The following is a 15936-nucleotide window of genomic DNA, read 5'->3' on the forward strand; positions in this document are numbered from 1 at the left end:
CTTAAAGGACAATGTGCCTTTAAGAGAGAACAACTAGTGAGCATACTATCCAATGCCCATCAATACACGACAATACTCAAACCACTGAATAGGTAGACTCTTCGTCAGCATATCTGCAGGGTTATCATCTGTATGAACCTTTACCAGCTCTATGCGCTTGTCCTCAAGTACCTCCCTGATGAAATGGTACCTGACCTCAATGTGTTTGGTCTTTGCATGAAAGACCGGATTCTGTGCTAGCTGAATAGCACTCATGGAATCACTATGCAATGTCGCTACACCTGTATGAATCCCCAAATCTCCCACTAGCCGATCAAGCCATATAGCCTCCTTGCAACCCTCTGTGGTTGCAACATACTCAACCTCTGTGGTAGACAAAGCAACGCACTTTTGTGCGTGAGACATCCACGACACTACACCACCTGCAAAGGTGAACACATAACCAGAAGTGGATCTCCTACTATCCACATGCCCTGCATAGTCTGAATTTGTGTACCCAAGTACACGCATGTCTCCTTTACCAAAGCAGATGCACATCTCATTGGTACCCTTCATGTACCTCATGATGCACTTAACTGCCTCCCAATGCCTCTTTCCTGGATTAGCCATATACCAGCTAACAACTCCCACTGCAAATGCAATGTCTGGTCTAGTAGCTATCATAGCATACATAAGACTCCCAACTGCTGATGCATAAGGAACCTTGGCCATCATGGCCCTTTCCTCATCTGATTTGGGACTATCTGTATGACTCATTTTCACATATGGAGGCAATGGAGTACTCACTGCCTTCCCCCCCTCCATATTGAAACGCTGCAAGACTTTTGTAACATACTCTTTTTGTGAAAGCCAAAGGAGTTTCCTACTCCGATCACGCGTGATGCGCATACCAAGAATATGACCTGCAAGTCCCAAATCCTTCATATCAAAGGCCTCATGCAACTTGGCCTTTAATGCATCTAGCTCATAAGTATTCTTGCTAGCCAATAGCATATCATCCACATATAGTGCCAGGATTATTAGGCTATTATCCTTAGCCCTTTTAGTGTAGAGGCAGTGATCAATTTCACTCCTTCTGAAACCCTGGGACCGAATGAAAGCATCAAACTTCTGATACCATTCTCTAGGCGCTTGCTTAAGACCATAGAGACTCTTCTTCAGCTTGCAAACTAAATGCTCTTTGCCCTTTTCTTCAAAGCCTTCCGGTTGCACCATGTAAATTTCCTCATGCAAATCCCCATGCAAGAAAGCTGTCTTGACATCCATTTGCATAAGCTCCATATCCTCTGATGCCACTAGTCCAAGCATGCATCTAAGTGTGGTCATCTTCACAACCGGAGAGAATATCTCATCAAAGTCCACACCCTTTTCTTGCTTGAACCCTTTAGCAACCAAACAGGCCTTGTACCTAGGCACATCATCACCTGTGACCTTCATTTTGTAGACCCATTTACATGGCAATGCTTTCTTTCCATGTGGCAAAGAAACCAAGTCCCAAGTCTTATTCTTCATAAGTGAACTCATCTTTGATTGCATAGCATACTCCCACTTGCGTTGATCCTCACGCATCATAGCCTCTTTGTAGCAAGAAGGCTCCCCGCAATCAGTAAGCATCACATAGTCTACCCCTGGAACAAACCTATCAGGCGGTCTAGACACTCTAGATGATCTTCTCAAGGGCATTTCAGCTTGCTGTCCCACTTGCATATTAGCCACATTTGGCTCATCATTTCCACCAATCAGTAAGCATCACATAGTCTACCCCTGGAACAAACCTATCAGGCGGTCTAGACACTCTAGATGATCTTCTCAAGGGCATTTCAGCTTGCTGTCCCACTTGCATATCAGCCACATTTGGCTCATCATTTCCACCAATAGATGATCCATCATCTACCCTTGAGTGTATACCTGTGGGAGTACTTGGTGGTACCATTTCTTGCACATTTGGTGCATGGACAGCTTGTTGTCTATCAACATAGGCAGGTGGATTCACATCTTGGAAAGTGATTCTCCTCATTTCCACATCCCTCATGGGTGCCTTATGCATCTTCTTCTCATTGAAGACCACATCATGGCTGCGTATGATCTTCTTTGCTTCTGGATCCCAGAGACGATAGCCCATCTCTCCACTTTCACCATAACCTAGAAAGATGCATTTCCTAGACTTAGGATCTAGCTTCTTTCGAAGCTCTTTTGGCACATGTGCATATGCCTCACACCCAAATATACGCAAATGAGAGTAAGAGGGCTTCTTGCCACTCCATGCCTCTTCAGGAATACCACCATCCAAACTCTTACTAGGTGATCTATTGATCACATGCACTGCAGTCTTCATTGCCTCAGCCCAAAAACCACCAGAAAGACTTGCATTGGAAAGCATGCATTGCAACCTTTCTTGAATGGTACGGTTCATCTTTTCTGCAACTGGATTTTGCTCTGGAGTATGAGGGGATGTGAGCTCCCTCTTAATCCCACGTGTATCACAGAAATGCTGAAAGTCATGAGAGAGATACTCTCCACTATTGTCAGTCCGTAGGCATTTAAGCATTCTACCTGACTGATTCTCAACCAAGGCCAGCCATTTCTGAAATACTTGGAACACATCACTCTTCCGAGCTATAGCATAAGCCCACACTTTCCTAGTTGCATCATCAATGAATGTCACATAGTATTCAGCCCCGCCTAATGACCGTGTAGGCATGGGACCACATACGTCTGAATGCACCAAATCAAGCATTTCAAACTCTTTCTTTCCCCTTCTTTTATGGGCTGATTTAGTCTGCTTCCCATAGAGACAATGCTCACAAAATTCAAAATTAGAGAAACTCAAATGCGGTACATAACCCAAACGGCATAAGAGTTTCATTCCATTCTGGCTCATGTGCCCCAACCTGCAATGCCACAAAGAAGTGCTTGGATACTCGGTTATTGCAACAACATGATCAAATACCCCTGATACATGTAAGGGATACAAAGTCCCACAGTTGGCACCCCTGGCCAAAAGCATAGAGCCCTTTTGAATTTTCCAACTCTGAAAGCCAAAAGTGGTGTGAAAACCAGCATCATCTAGCTGACCCACTGAAATAAGACTCTTGGTCAGCTTAGGCACATGTCTCACATGTTTCAAAACAAATGCAGACCCATTTGCAAAAGAAAACTTTATGTCACCTCCTCCCACTATGTCACATGCATAGTCATTTCCAAGATGCACACAACCTGTCTTTCCACTGTCATAAGTGGACAACCATTCCCTATGGGGAGTAACATGGAATGAAGCACCAGAATCCAAAATCCAATCTTGGGAATATGCATCATCTGAAGTGGTAAGCAACTTTGCAGATAAACTAGACATGAAGAGAACATCATTGTCACTATCATGTGTGACTGCATTGATCTCCTCGATCTTCACTTTTCCTTTGTCCTCCCTTGGACTCTCTTCCTTTTGATTTGCACCCCAATTTGCATTCTTTTTCTTATCCTTTTGCTCTCTTTTCAGCTTGTAGCAATCCTTTTTCATATGGCCCTTCTTGCCACAGTGGTAACACTCAATGTTTCGTGCCTTGGATTTGCTACGAGACTTCCCTCTTTCTTGGGACTTCCCCCTGAACTGTGATCTGCCCCTTTGCACATTTAAGGCTGCATCCTGCTTGTTGCCATCCATAGACTTCCGTCTAATCTCCTCGGCCAACAAGCTACCCACAACATCATCAAATTTCAGTACTCCACCAGGTGCAAAGTTACTGACAGCTGTACGGAAGGTATCCCATGAGGATGGCAATGAACATAAGAGAAATATTGCCTTAGTCTCCCATCAAAATTCATTTTCTGAGCCTGAAGCTGGCTGAAAATAATATTGAATTCATTCAAGTGAGAAGCAATGGAGACCCCTTCCTTCATTTGCAGCTCAAACAACCTCTTCATGAGGTAAACTTTATTAGAGGCAATTTCCTTCTCATAAGTGGCACACAGTTTCTTTCACAAATCTTCCGTAGTCTGCTCATTTACTACTGTGAAATAAACTGACTCTGCAAGATGAAGTCTAATAGTAGACTTTGCTAATGCATCCAACTCATTCCAATCATCCTCAAACATATTCGCAGGCTTAGCTTCAATCCCTGCCAAGGGTTTAATCTGCTTCTTTTGAATAAGCACATCCCTTATTTGTTCTTTCCACAAAGAAAAGTTTATCCCATCAAACTTTTTAATGCTGAAAAACTCCTTTTCAGGCATGGAAGAGGATGCCATGATGCAAATAAATCAAAATCCCAAATGCTAGTGCCTGCAAGAGAGAATCACACCAAATACCAAGTGCACCCAAATGTGTATGCCACAATAGAGTGAAATATCACCAAAATTCAAAGCTCAAAGCATCAAAAGATGCATCTGACTCATGTGCATATACTATGCATCCATATGAGCAAATCTGACCCAAAAGAAAATGCCAATAAGTGCCAAATGACTCAAGCATAAACACCATCCACTGGCATATGCATCAATAATATCTCATCCAAGAGAGCATAGCACTATCAATGCATTACCTGCAATGTGTAAAAGCTGTCCCTCAGCTTAAAATAGCATCCATGTGCAAAGCGTCCATAAAAAATAGCATCCCACAAGGCAATTTGGGTCTATCAGCGCATCCAATAAGGACCGCAATGCATCCAAATGGCCTATAAATCATCCACTGCAACCCAATGCACACCATGAATGAGCGCACACTGCTCAAACTGCAACCAGAGTGATCTGCATAAGGTATGCTCAAGAAATCATAGTCCCACGGTAATGAGCGCTACTGAAAATAGAACCTGAGATGCTTCAAAACATGGGCGCCATTGCATAATCAGACTCAGCAAGAAAATCTGCAAATATCTCTCTTCTGCCAGAACTCCAAAATCCCAACCGATGAGTGAGAAATGGGAGTCAACACTTATCCACTGCCATGTGGCATAAATCTAAGGTTTCAAAACCTTAGTATGAAAAATGCATAACAGAGAGACGAAATCGAATACACAGAGATTTATAACTCTGAAAATCCTTCACTGAATCGCGCAAGAACTGATAGGTAGGGGTTTTTGGGCGTCTGGAACGCAATGGGACAAACGGTTTTGAAAACCGTGGTCTCAATCACTGGGTCCAACACACGGACTGAAAAACGTTTTTTGAAACACAGCTATCTGTAAACTCCACCGGAGTGCGAATGATGAGCAACATAGAAGTTTTAGGACCTCTTGAGTCCACCGGAACTGACAGATCTGCAAATGGTTGCTCCAAACTTGAGTTCCAACACCCGGGCAAAAAACGCAGGAACTGACACAATGACTCAGAAATCCAATGAAATGATCCCAAATTCAGGAATGAAGGTGTTTCCAGGCTCCTGAAGTAATTTGGACACCAAAAGCAAGTAATAGTTGCCTCTACAAGTCAATACGGAGTCTCTGTCATCGAACGGAACAGGGAAAAGCTCAAAAAACGACTTTTTCTTTCAAACCACTTAATAGGCTCTCAAAACCACTTTGCAAAGCCAAAGTGACTTTTCCAAAGGTTCCTCCAAGGTCTCTGCACACTTGGATGCAAGTAAAGTCACCCACAAAGCTTCCCACAGAGCTTCTCCTTCCTCCCACAGAGCTGCTGGGCTTCCAAGCATTCACGCACGCTCAGCTAGATCACTCGGGCTCTGATACCAGTTGAGAGTGCTCTCAACGGAAGCAAGAACGGAAGAAGGAGAGAGAGAGATAGAGAGCCACACAAGTTTGGTGGGTGCAGAATGACCCTAATCTTCTTTTTCATTCATTTATATATGTGTTTGAGTATTGTACATAACCGGGGTTAAGGCACAGTGACCTTTAACCCCCACAAACATCACTTGGGATGTTACCATCTTCATTCTCATTTGAGGGAGGAAAGTATGGTGTGGTATCTTGGCATAAAAGCTTCTTTCTAATGTCCCATTCTCAATGATAAATATCTTTGTCAGTCAGCTCGAAAGTAGTAGGAAGTGAAGAGGTGCGTGAAGTTTATTACCCCCAACTTCATGTCACATCTTTTGGTGGAGACGCTGGGTACGCTTGGTATTGGATTCATCCCACCTTACTAAATGGTCTCGAGTGTACTTGATTGCATGTTATGCCTAGAAGAGGTATGTGTTTTGATGAGATAAAGAAGATGCCTGGAAGAACTTCGTTAGAAGAGATTGCAACCTGTTTAAGAGAACTTGAAGATTGTGAAGGTGATGCTCAAGCTAATCACACAGTCACCACGATCATATCCTTTATGTTTGCACTATTGAATATGTTGGTGAATCGACAATGTCGGCAATAGGCATGATGATAGATTGGGGATTGTTCCATGCACTGGCAGCTTGGTGTGAAGAAGAGTTGAGTCTTTGGGTACTTAACAGTGGAGTGGTGATTCTTAATCCTTTCAACTTCTTTTGCTATGCAAATGATGAAGAGTACAATATCTTGAAGCTTTTATGTGCACTTTCTATTGTGAGAAGGGTGATTCTAGAATGCATGTATACACAATGTTTTCATGGTGCTGGTTGGTCACTTATTTTTGAAGATTTTGTTGAGGATCACATTGTGGAGGGTTTTCAACAAGTGGTTATGCATAATAAGTTGGTCTTGGTATATTAAGGCTCTGTGGGATATTTTTCGGATCTTGTTTGGGATATTGTTTGGGTCTTGGTGTTTCCTTTTTGTGTTTCATCATGGTGAAGATTCTAGTGTTTTGAGGGACCCAAGGGGAAGAGCCAAAGTCTTATCTTCGAGGATGCCGGCTTTTTGGATGGTCCATGAAGGATCAGGTGGAGAATTTGCCTGATTTTCTTGAAGGTGTAGCCTTAAGTTAGCATGAGACCTTGCTGGACTCTACCAATGCTGTTCGGGAGGAGTATCCAGAGAGCAATAGGATGGAGAGCTTGGCTCCATATTTCAATGTATTCAAAAGCATGGTATGTCAAATTTGGTATACATATTCTAATGGAATTTTTTCTTTCGAATTGTAGATTTGAATGTTTAAAATATTGAACTATTAAATTTTGACAACAACCTTCAGAAAGAGGCAAGAAGGGATGAATGAAACTTATATCAGAATCTTCGTCTTTTCAAGATCTATCTATTGATGTGTGTAGATATTTGTTCCATTTAGTAGAATAAAAGTTATTGTTGTCTGAGTGGTCGGGTCTATTGTTTGGAGCAGTTTTGAGAACCTTTCATAAAACCATCATAAATTTTTGTTCCAAGCTTCGTTTTGAATGAAATTGATATCAAAATCTTTGTCTTTTCGAGATCTATGTTCCGTCCCAACCATCTCATTCAGCCAAATCAGCCTTATCAATTCACGCCTTTCACATCAGTTCACATTGTGTTGAGTCAAAAGATGTTCTTCCAACAACGGCTCTCTCTCTCTCTAGAATCGTTCCCTCACTCGAAAATGCCAAGTCCCACAAGAAAGCAAGAATAGAGCAAATGCTCCTCTAGAGTTGGTGCATGTTGACTTGTGCGATAAGATGCCTACATAGGCCTTGGGGGGATCTTCCTATTTTTTATTGATTGTCGACGACTATAGTAGGAAGATGTGGGTGTACTTTCGAGGTACTTTCTTTGAGAAAAGGCTCAAGTTTTTGGTAAATTGAAAGAATGGCTACAGTTTGTTGAAAATGAAATAGGGAGAAAAGTGAAGAAAATTAGATCAGATGGTGGTGGTGAGTTTGTTTCTATAGAGTTTGGAGATTTTTGCAAGAGCAAAGGGATCAAGCAACAAAAGACGACACCACATACACCTCGGCAAAATTTGGTTGTTGAATGCCAAATGCAAACCACTGTGGAGATGGGGAGGTGTATGTTGAAAGGTGCTGGACTGCCAAACCACTTTTGGGCTAAGGCTATCAATACAACGGTTTACATCCTTAATCGCAGCTATACAAAGGCACTCAAAGGTAAAACACCACATGAGGCTTACAGCGATAAGAAGCCATCTATCTCCCATTTCAAAACGTCTGGGTGTGAATGCTATGCACATGTACCAGACAAACAGAGAAACAAGCTACAACCAAAAAGCACCAAATGTATCTTCTTAGGCTATTATGATGAGAAGAAAGCCTATAAGTTGTATGACCGAGAGGCAAAGAAGATCATAGTGAGCCACGATGTGGTGTTCAGGGAGGAGGAAATATCAGATGATGAAGGTATAAGTCACCAACCTGTTGTTACACCACCAGAAAAGCCATTGTCGCAATGGGTAAGGCAACTCTATGACCATGATAACCAGATGCCTATGTCTCTTGAGTAGCATGCAGATGGACCAAGGCCGGTCTCAGAGAATTGAGGAGCAAAGGAGGGCTTCTGCTCACATAGTCAATATGGCTTTGATGGCTGAGATTATTGCAGAAGTAAAGGAGCTTGCAAGTTTGGAGGAAGCACTTGCAGACCGAGATTGGAAAAATGCTATGCAAGTAGAATATGACAGCATTATGAAGAATGAAACTTGGGAGCTAGTTGATTGACCACCTAACAGAAGGTTATTGGCACCAAGTGGGTTTGGAAGGTAAAGTACAAGGCTGATGGGACTTTGGAAAAGTACAAAGCCAGATTGGTTGCACAAGGATTTTTGTAGGTTGAAGGATTTGATCTTCATAAATCTTTCACTTCGACTACCAGAATGACCACTATTCGCACAGTACTATCAGTTTCTGCTCATAAAAAATGGCCAATTTATCAAATGGACGTTAAATTAGCATTCTTAAATGGTGACCTCAAGGAGGAGGTGTACGTGGCTCAACCACCAGGGTTTGAGGCCCCCCATTCTGAGAACAATGTATGTAAGCTCAAGAAGGCTTTGTTCAGCCTTATGAAACAGGCCCCAAGAGCATGGTACCAACGAATAGACAAATTTTTTCATAAATTAAACTTCAAAAGATGTGCCTCAGATGCTAACTTGTATGTGTACTTGTATGTGTATAGGAAAGGTGGAAAATCTGCTATTCGTGTTCTATATGTGGATGATCTCCTTATTACAGGTGACTATGAAGACATGATACAGCAGACAAGAAAGGCGTTGAGCACTGAGTTTGAGATGACAGACTTAGTCTTGATGCACTACTGTTTGGGGATTGAAGTCTGGCAAGAGTCAAGTAAGATCTTCATATCTCAGCAGAAATATGCAAGGGAGATCTTGAAGGCATTTGGTATGTCCGAGTGCAAGGAGATAGCTACACCTATGGAGGTAAATGCGAGGTTGTCTATGGAGGATGCCTCACCACTAGCAGACATCGGGAGGTACAGGAAGTTGGTCAGCAGTCTCATCTATCTGTGCAACACCAGACCGGACATCAGTTTTGTTGGCGTTTTAAGTAGGTTCTCTAATAAGCCCTGGGAGAATCATTAGAATGTAGGGATGCGAATGCTCAAGTATGTGAAGGGCACTCTTGATTATGGCATCACCTATGATACGGGCACTTCCTTGGCTGGTCATTATGATTTAGATTCAGCTAGAGATGTGGATTCTAGGAAATCAGTTTCTGGATATTGTTTCTCTTTAGGTTCAGGTATCTTCTCTTGGATCAATAAGAAACAGCGCCTAACAATGGCATTGTCTTCTACTGAGGCTGAGTACAAGGCAACATGTTTTGCTACTTTTGTGAAGCAGTGTGGCTGAGGAAGATCTTATGGCACATGGGACTGCAAGAGGATGAGGCAATTATGTTGAGGTGCGATAATCAAAGTTGCATGGCCATTGCTAAAAATCTAGTGTTTCATGTGCATACAAAACATATAGAGATTTAGTTTCACTATGTGCATGATTTGATCGAGGACAAGATAGTGGAATTGGTCTATTGTCCACCAACAGAGAAAAATGGAGCAGATATCTTCACCAAGGCACTTGGGAAGGATCAGTTCAGGGTACTCGGCATTGGACTGAGAAGGTAGTTCACCTACAGGTGGACATTGAGGGGGGGTGTTAGATATGCTCAATGCCCCACCCTCCTGGTAACCAGCATTGGTCCAAGGTGCTCAAGTTGTAAGGCTCCCATATGAGGAGAAGCCACGTGTGAGCTCGGGACACTAGATGGATCTTGACTTGCATGTCAATGAGGTCTAATGAGACTATTGATGGTAGAAAGGTGATTGTGTGGGAGCCCCTTATTCTTGCTGGGGCTTGGGGGGTCCCAGGGGGGCCAACAGCCCCCCTGGTGGGGTTCAGGGGCGAGAGCCCCCGAGGCGACAATATAGGGAATATTCCCTAAATATTCCATGGATGACTAGTCAGTTCCACTGACTAGGTTGACTAGTTGGGCTCCACCGACTAGGTTGACTAGTCAGTTCCATCGACTACGTTGATCCGACTACTGCCCTCATAGCTACTATAAAGAGGCGACCTCCCCAGTCCATTGTATCAAATCAATTAAGATCATATCAGATCTTCTAGCTAGTAGCTCTTCACCTAGTATCTGTCTAGGTCGCCATCTAAACTCCACTGTGGGAGTGCATGGGTGGACGGATCCATCATCTATACTACATCAGTATTGAAGGAAAATTTTATTCCTCTCCAGTTTGCTATGTACTCTCTATTCTTTGTTCAATTTTTGTTCCTCTGCACTGTGTAATTTAACAATATTTTTGGGGACAGCACGTGCATTTAGCTCATTGTTTGAGTAATCAATTTTTGGTTGGTCACTACCTGACATTTGCGGTCATTTTTGGACAGCCAGCTCACTTTGCAGTGACAGCTTTGAGGCTACTCTTGACCATACACTTTTCCTTCAGAGATTTATTTTTGTAATGGGAAGCAATGATTGGATGGGTATGTTCTCAACTGAGGACAAGCTCGATGGCCCCAACTATCCCATGTGGTCATACATGGTGAAACACTTGCTGGTGGCCAAAAATTTTTGGGGTATTGTCTCAAGATCGGACCTTTAACCTTCCTCTATAGCATCCACTTCTGCTATTGCTACAGCTGGTGCAGCTGTTACAGCCACTTCTGGATCTACTGCTATAGCAAGTGTAGCTATTACAACCACCTCTAGATCTACTACTACTCCAACCACAACTCCCATACCTGAATAGGCCAGATGGGATGGTAGAGATGCCCAAGCACATTATGTCATTGCTTTTTCAGTCAAAAGACATATCATTCCTCACATTTGGTTTTGCAAAACATCAAAGGCTACATGGGACATCTTGGCTAACCTTTACTAGGTCCATAATGAGGCACGTGTTGCTTTCTTATGCAAGCAATTGGAGAATGTCAAAATGGAAGAGGGGACAACATGGATGCATACATCACAAAAATTAAGGATTTTCAAGAGCAGCTCATCAATGTGGATGAAATTATTCTAGATGCTTAGGTAGTGTCAATGGACTTCCTGAGTCCTATCAAGGATTTGCTACTACATTGAGGTTGGTTGCCATGGGAAATCCCAACACTTATACTTTCGACCAGCTTGTTTCCCTTCTCCTATAGGAGGAGTAGAGTCGCACAAATTGTGCTACCTCTCAAATTGCAAATTAGGCTTTTGTCGCTAATCACAAAAATAAGGGAAAGAATGGGCAAAATTACAGTAAACCAAAGAAACCAAAGCTCATCTACTACTAGACACTCGTCTAACTCTGCCCCGTCTGATGCAAAGAAGAAAAACAACAAATTCTGTAATTATTGCAGTAAGCTAGGACATGACATTTTCTGAATGTTGCAAGTACATCACTTCTAAAAAGAAAAAGCAACAAAAGGGACTTGATGTCACTACTACTGCTGTTGCCCCAAATCATGGTCATGAGGTAGCAAACATTGCTCACCATGAGTGGGCTTTCATGTGGTGACATTCCAGTACCATCCAGAGAAGCATGCTATAGCCTTGTTTGTCTTAGATTCTAAGTCAGATTAGTGCTTTAATAGTGGTGCTTCCAAGCACATCACTCTTGCAGACATTGGAGGCTGCTCCACATGGTGGCATAGTGACATGTGCCAACAATGCATCATATTCTATGAAAGGGATTATCGAGGTCACTTCAGTTTCATGTGATACGATCACACTCATGGATGTTTTGTTTGTCCTAAGTATCAAGAAGAGCCTCATCTCCATTGTAGCCATATCCTTGAATGGATTTCGGGTCCTCTTTGATGGTTATTGACCCAAGGAATTCAATCATAGTACAAGGGGGATGTCACCTACGTGTATGAACTTCAAGAAAACCCTCTATGTATAATCACCAATGGGTAGTATTCATTTGGTTCCCTGAATCGTGGCCTAAAATAAGCTATAGCTGGGGCTTAGTTCATGTGCAATCGGTACATGACCAATTGCCGCTAGTCAAATGTGTATATGTGTGTACTTTTTATGTTTAGGGGGTAAAAACTTGTATTTCCTTATACCCCTCCCTCCTCCTCCCCAAATATGTCAAGGCCACCCTAGCTTAAATTTAAGATTGAGAAAAATTAAAAAGGGCCCCCACCCCTTATGTATAAGCTTATGCCTCATCTCAAAAAACCCCCCTATTGTACACTCACGTGATATCATAGGTTTCCCCTTGTGAATCCCTTAGGGTTCCTTTCTAGATGACTCACTAGATTTGTTTGGATATATGGCATGAAGGCCAAATCTGATGTGTTCCCATGCTTCAGACATTGGCTTGCCATGGCTGAAAATGAATCAAGGCACAAGATCCTTACTCTATGCATTGATAATGTACAGTCCCTTATAGTGCACAACAGATAGGGCTGGCAGAGAGGAAAATTTGGTTAGAGATGGAAATGGGCAGGTGTATGCTCAAAGGGAGTCTTTGCCAAATAATTTTTTGTTGGATGCTGTCATGTGCTCTAACTATGTGCTCAATCAAACACATTGAAGACTATCACACCTTATGAGGCATGGCATAGTCACAAACCTAAAATTTCTCATATGTAGTACGAGTCATTGGATTATGCTCATGTGCCATCTCAACTAAGGCACAAGCTTGAAGACAAAGCTATAAAATGCATAATCATTGGTTATATCGTAGAGAGCAAGTGATACAGGTTGTATCAGCCTAGCATGGGGCAAGGTCATTGTCAGTAGGGATGTTGTATTCACTGAGAATGTGCCTTTATCTTGGCTTGAATACAAAAAATAGCCTATTGTTGATTCCTCAGATGTCTTTGATACATTGTTTCCTCTCTTTCAGCCATCCACAGATTGAGATCATCTAGTGTAGAGTGTTGTGCCATACACTTCTACTAGTACACATCCTCCTCCAATAGCTCTTGCTGAGCCTGATATGCCTTTAGTTGATGATCATGCTATTGAGAGCAGGCAGTTGCACAGGAGAGTGCTATCATTAAATAACAAAAATCAGTCCCAAGATGGCTTTTGGACAAACTAAGGGACATCAAACAAGTTGAGCCTTTGCCAGCCCACACTAGAGGTGTGCATAAACAAATGCATGGCAACTAATTTGGCTATAGCTTTGGCTGCTAGTGCTTGCAATGGAACCTTTATGTCACAACGATGCCTTTGATAGTAAGGAATGGATGGATGCCATGAAGGATGAGCTTGAATCCATTCATGCAAGCAACACTTGGGATTTGTGTGACTTGCCAGCAGGCAAGCGTGCCATAGGCACAAAGTGGGTCTACAAGGTGAAAAGAAAAGCTGATGGCAGTGTTGACCACCTCAAAGCCTACTTGGTTATGCACATTAGCACAGCATTGACTTTGAGGATACTTTTGCTCCCATCTTCCACATTACTACTATCAGCAGTGTTATTGCTATGGCATCTCATCGGCATTGGGAGGTTCATCAGCTGGACATAAAGACTAACTTCCTTCATGGTGATCTTCAAGAAGAGGTATGTCACTCATTCACTTAGTTTTGAGCAATTACGTTCTAAAAATATGGTTTGCTGGCTCAGAAAAGTGCTCTATGTCTTGAAGCAAGCACCTTGAGCATGGTATGTGAAGATACATGCATTTTTGACAGCCCGTGGCTTTCAAAACATCCCAATGAAGGCCACTCTTTATGTCCAAAAGACTGCATCAGAATTTTATTCTAATTTTATATGTGGATGACATGCTTATCACTGGGCCAAATATGGAACAAATTGCAGATTTCAAGGCTGATCTCTTGCCATTACATATATGGGCTGGTTGCACTATTATTTGGGCATACAGTTTACATATCTTGAAAGGGATATAATGATGAGTCAACAGCCCAAGCATATTGGACTTGATTGCTTCCAGTTCAAGGATTGCAAGCTAGTTTCTACTCCATTGGAGCCTGGCTTTTGTTTCTCCTCTGAGGATGGAAATTTGCCATTTGATGCATCTCTTTATCAGCAGGCTATTGGTTGCCTCATATACCTTTGTCATTCCCTGCCTAATCTTTTGTATGCCATTTCCAACTCAGCAAGTACATGCACAAGCCTAGTACGTAGCATTGGAAAGTAGTGAAGCAGGTCTTTTGATACTTGAAGGCCACACAACATTAGGGTTTACTCTATGGTTCACAGGCCCCACTTGTTTTTCATCCATTCACAGACAGTGATGATTGGGTAGGATGTTATGACACTAGGTTATCACACAGTGGCAACTGTTTTATGCTTGGAGCTTCATGCATCTCTTGGTTCAGCAAGAAGCAACCTATAGTTGCCACTCTAGTTGTGAGGTTGAGTATAGAGCAAGGGAAAGACACATGTACCTCTGGGTTCATAATTTATGCGGCTACCATATCCACACATATGAGGACATGCATGACACTGACTTCTAGAAACCCTACCCACAATTTTACAAAATCTCCCCTTGCCAATTGGACCACAACTCCCAAATGCAAAAATCTATAAGCTCCCAAGTCCTCCACAAACAACTTTCATGTGGCCATGTTGAATGATTTGGGATGGTTGTTGCTATTGATTTTCTCTACCACTCATAAATGGGAGATGGAACTATATATTGGGAGACATTGTTTCTATGTTCATAATCACATACATTTGTGGGGAGTGGATCTTTTTGGAAGGAGACTTGATGAGAAACATGTATGTTTCTTTTGTGGGGAGTGTCTTGATTGTTTGGAATGGAAGGTATTTAGACAAATAAAAGTTTACGATGCTCAATGTGGTTGTTGCTTGTGGTATATTTTATTTTGATTTTGCCATGGTAATCTAGGAGATGGCTCTATATTTCTACATTTTGTGCCATATGTTAACCGATTGGTTAACAATATGCCACCATTGGTTAGTGATGTGATTTGATGGAGACTAGCAAGTCTTTAGAGCCAAGATTGTGTCTTGGAGCTAGATGGGCCCAAGAGGATGGTAAAAGAATGAGAAGAGAGAGTGGTATAAGGAGATTAGGGTTGGCCCTCCCTTCAAAAGATGACATGTATAAAAGACCAAGTGGTTGGCTTTGCTCTTCATTGTTGTATGCACAAGTTTGGAATACAAGCTCCCTCTTCTCTTACAAGAGTGCCTTGGGCGCTCTCTTGTTTCCCTTGTATTGCCTTTTGTTTGCCACTCCATACCCCTTTATTCTCCCCCTTCCTTCTTCTCTCTGGAAACACATTGCAACAATGTGGGGGCTGCTTGAGTGACATTTGTGGACGGCTTGAAGAAGTGTGAGTTTTGGAAGGAAAAAGAAGAAGCTATCATTTTCTATTGGAAAGCATTTTGGTTCATTTGAGGAAAGCATTTTGGGATCATTTGAGGCTTGCTTTTTATGTTTTTTAGTGTTTTGAGTTGATAGCAAGATAGTTGGAAGATTTCTAAGGAGTGTATGGTGTTAAAACTCACAAAAAACAAACCAAAATGATGAATCATGCTAGAAATGGAAGTAGTTTTGAGTGTTGATAGTCACCAGTCCTCTTCAAGAAATCTCTCATTTCACATTCAAATGTTGTTTTTCTTTCTCGTTCTTTGCATCGAGTAGGTAGACTAGATAGTTTAGCATCCTCCTATCACAAAAAAA

The sequence above is a fragment of the Dipteris shenzhenensis genome, chromosome 16 (genome assembly GCF_047967505.1).
Source record: "Dipteris shenzhenensis isolate YYH24624 ecotype China chromosome 16, Dip_SZ_1.0, whole genome shotgun sequence".
NCBI lineage: Eukaryota > Viridiplantae > Streptophyta > Polypodiopsida > Gleicheniales > Dipteridaceae > Dipteris > Dipteris shenzhenensis.